Source organism: Etheostoma spectabile, chromosome 16, assembly GCF_008692095.1.
Source record: "Etheostoma spectabile isolate EspeVRDwgs_2016 chromosome 16, UIUC_Espe_1.0, whole genome shotgun sequence".
In the NCBI taxonomy this organism is placed as follows: Eukaryota; Metazoa; Chordata; class Actinopteri; order Perciformes; family Percidae; genus Etheostoma; species Etheostoma spectabile.
The window spans coordinates 11,480,025-11,484,017 of NC_045748.1; the positions used below are offsets into that span (position 1 = coordinate 11,480,025).

General features: G+C 39.2%; 1 protein-coding gene across 1 annotated transcript in view; it reads left to right on the forward strand.

Moving 5' to 3' along the window:
- The window catches only part of LOC116704575 (zinc finger protein 703), an 18,472-nt gene that overhangs the window by 5,260 nt on the left and 9,219 nt on the right, over positions 1 to 3,993 (forward strand). The window lies entirely within an intron of this gene.

Consider the following 3,993-nt stretch of genomic DNA (forward strand, 5'->3'; position numbering starts at 1 on the left):
CCCCCCCCCCCCCTTCTTCTCTATGACGACCGGCTTTCCCCCTCGTCTTTAAGTGTGGCTATTCGGAACAACTATAAACACTTTTGATTTCCATCGTACAAACTAGATCTGATCGAGTATATACTCCTCAGGGCAAAAAAAAAAAAGTGAAGTAGTGAAATGAAGATGTAAACTTGTGTCAGCCTGGCTTTCATGCTAAGTGCATTTGTAACTGGCTATTTTTACTGTGAAAGAATCCCATGATTAATGACTAGGCTCTACTTCCGTGTTGAAAGTGCAGCTTATAAGCAGACCACATGGATACAGCTCACATTCCTCTACTCTACAGTAAATGCAGGGTCACCTTAAAGCTACAGCATCCTTATTTGTAGCTCATGGATTTCATCAAACAGTGTGTTTTACAAGAAATGGTGACATCTGTGGACGGAAAGGTCCAACCTATCGGGATGTAACGTATATAGACAGGATCCTGATAAGAATCAGAGCATCAGATCCAAGATAAAGTCCTGACGTTTGCTCAAGTTACCACATGATGGGCAGCGGTAATATGCCATTTCCTTGCAACATGACACTGTGACACCCTTGGCAAAGTATGGATGACCCACACTGGTCGCTCACAACTCTAACAAGGGATCCACAGGGGTCAAAACAGTCAATCCCCGCTGTAACAAGAGAAAGCGCTCCAGTTTCAGTGGTCTGAGATGCTGTTGTTGAGTGTCTGAGTTCGGCAGGAGGGCATGAAGGGCAGGAGGGCAGAAAACAGACACACTTAAGTTTATTAAGTCTAAGAAATTGGGTGGCTGCTGATACGGCAAAGTAAAACAGTTGATGTCAGTTTTGGAGTCGCTCTTTGAAGAAATGTTATTGATTGTTTTGTTAATTTGGTGTACTTCAGTTTGCTTTTAAAATATACATATTTACTGTACTAAAAGTAGAATGGGAAGTATATTGTTGGATTGGGATGCCACCTATTGGTGACCAATGAAACCTGTTTGCCATCTTATTTTAATCATTGTGATGTATAACATCAACCTGCCCAGGTGCTGCAAATGAAGATGAGCCTTTTTTATTAAAGAGACACAGCCTTACAGTTTTATATAGTAGTTCATTTAATTAATAATCTTTTTACAAAATAATCCTACTTACTAGCTTTTTACCAGCAGTTTCAATTGGATCTCATCCAGAAAAATCTAGCAATTTAAATTCATTGATTGACATCTTATGTATATAAATGAATACTATAAATAATACAAAATCATCCTTACTCAAGGTGTACTTAAATTACTTTGTACACAATTACAAATCAATTGATTAAAAGCCTCTGTAAATTAATAGATAACGAAAATAATAGATTTACAAAATAATTCTTCAACTGGATGTCCAATGAATTAAGATAATTGACTCGAACTTTCACCCTCAAAATAATAGTTAGCTGCAGCCCAACTTTGTTTGTGCTTCATTTCCACATTCCAATGATTGTATGTCATGCTTTAGCAAACACATCCACATACATTAAATATCCAAAATGTACCATCTAATTTCTCGTTCCAGTCCGCTGACATAATGTCACCCAGACTTGCAGCTGCTTGCATAATGATAAATGATAAAAGCCAGTCATGCTGAGAGACACAGAAACACTGTTTCATCCTTCACAGCCACTAAATCACCGAGTCCTGAGGCACAAGACATCTGTTGAAAGCTGATTCCTTATCAGCCTTCCAGATTGATTTTTGGAAACATCTGGAGTTTCTGAGCATTTTCTGGCACAGGAAAACTCCCAAAGAGCTCTAATTTTCTAGACACTTTCACTGGACACCAGTTGATCCATTGCAGCATAAAATGTGTTCTTGAATTAATGTGATTCTCATGAAGGAAACTAGGAAAATATGAATTTGATTGCTTTTCATCAGAAACTGACGTATTAAAAAATTACAGGAAACATTTTTCATTTCTACCATAATTAGGCATGCACATGAAACATGACCCCTATTAGTTACTGTTGCTACGCCTGTCAAGAACAGGATATATTGCAATTTACAATTATAATGGTGACATGTTTATCACCTGAAATTCTTAGTAATATTTGAAACAATGGGTCCTTGATTTCAGTTAGGGGTAGACAGAAACAGGCTTTTTATTTCTAGAAGTCCATTAGCAGATTGTATGTAGCTATAGCTAACTAGCTAATGAAGCTTACAGTAGCTCCATGAGTCGGTTGAAATTGCTGTCCCTGAATTACTTTGCCTTGTTTTTAGAATCTTAAAATATTCACACTAATGGATAGAAACATGATATCGCGCTAAAATACTTAGGATAATGCTACCATGTCCCGGGCAAAAAGTTAGCATCCTGACTGGTTAATGATTTATGAAAAGACATATAGAAACAGCATTATTTTTGCAAACGTAGCTAGCTAGCTAAGGAAGCTAACGTTCGCTCCATAAGTGGGTTAAAATTGCTGATGACTTTTTTTTTTTTTTAAACAAAAAAGGGGTCTTAAATGTGTACTGGATGTAGCCTGACGTCTTCATACTCAGATTCTAGTCATGGTATGAGTCTGATACTGCTCCATTAGGCTGCGATTATGGAGCGTGTTTCAACATGTGTTCAAAATGCCTCTGCACTCAATTGGATAGACCTACAACCAAATTAAAGCAACAAAGTTGGTGATGTATGTTGAGCAACGCATAGGCTAGTAGTCGACAGATCTCAACTGCTAGCTACCGCTGATGTTAGCTACTAGCCGATAGCCCCGGCAGTTTGCAAAACTCTAATAGCGTTACGTCCATATTTACAGGCTTTACAGCATAGGATACATCCCTGGAATGTATCATAAGATAATACCATGGAAGTATTAGTAGAACAAATTAGCTATATTCATTACTACAGCTACAGGACCTCGAGAGGACCTTCATACAAGCATGTGCCGTGCAGGCTCTCCTTTCAGCAGCTGCATGAGGTGGCGAGTGGGTGTGAGCAGTCGGACTGAGTTTCTTTAGCAATTTAGCAATACTGACTCAAGTGATTCAAGTGACTCGCACAACCCGTTTCAGTCTGGTGAGTGACTCAGAATAAACCATATCCTTAAAAGGAATCCGGGTTTCCAGGCCTAGGGCGCAGTCCCACGGGTCGGGTCTGATCACGTTCATCATTACGTTACTGTTAATCATCTGTCCATCATCATATAAAGCCCGCCTTGACAATTTGATTTGTCCTACCAGCTCTTGTTCGAGCGTAGCCGCTCCACAACGGATCAAGTCCAGATGACCTTCTCGACCTCGAATGTTGTGGCCGGGGCTAAATTTGGCTGGCATCCAGGCTACGTACATGTTAAAATGATGAGGCTAAAGCTAACATTTCCCAGGCAAAAGGTTAGCATCCTGACCAGTTAATTAACTATGAAAACTACATGGAAATAAAAAAATCGCATTATTGTTCTTGTTTTGCAATGTGGAGCTAGTTAGTCCTAGTATTTCATTTTAACAGCCTTGTTTGGCTGCTTAACGTTAGCTTACATACAGAGGTTAGATTTGTGCTGTATTGTTTTTATTTTCACACATTTAACTGCTACCTAAGAAAAAATATTTTAGGATAAGGGCTAACTAGTGTGTTTGGCAAAGTTTAGCTTTTGTGTCCTGTGCAAGTCCAACAAAGAGCAGTACAGAGCTGCTAATGATGACTCGGATATTATCGGGGACAGGCATCCACAAAGTGGGGAAACACTACAGAGTGAATGTGCTATTGGGAACAGTTTTGTTTCATTCAATGTAACCCCACAAAACATATGTATCTTGGCCTTGGAAGTAAACCTCAGTTACTACAGTAGGTATTAAGCCTAAGGGGGCAACAATTTTTTTTGGAAGAAATGCCTTTTTTACCTTGTTTAAGCCATTCTAGTGTGGTACAGAAAGCCTGCAGGCAGACTCAGCTTGATTTGTGCCAGTTCTTATTAATACTCAACCAGCTAAGCTGCTTGACTCTGATTGGGTAACA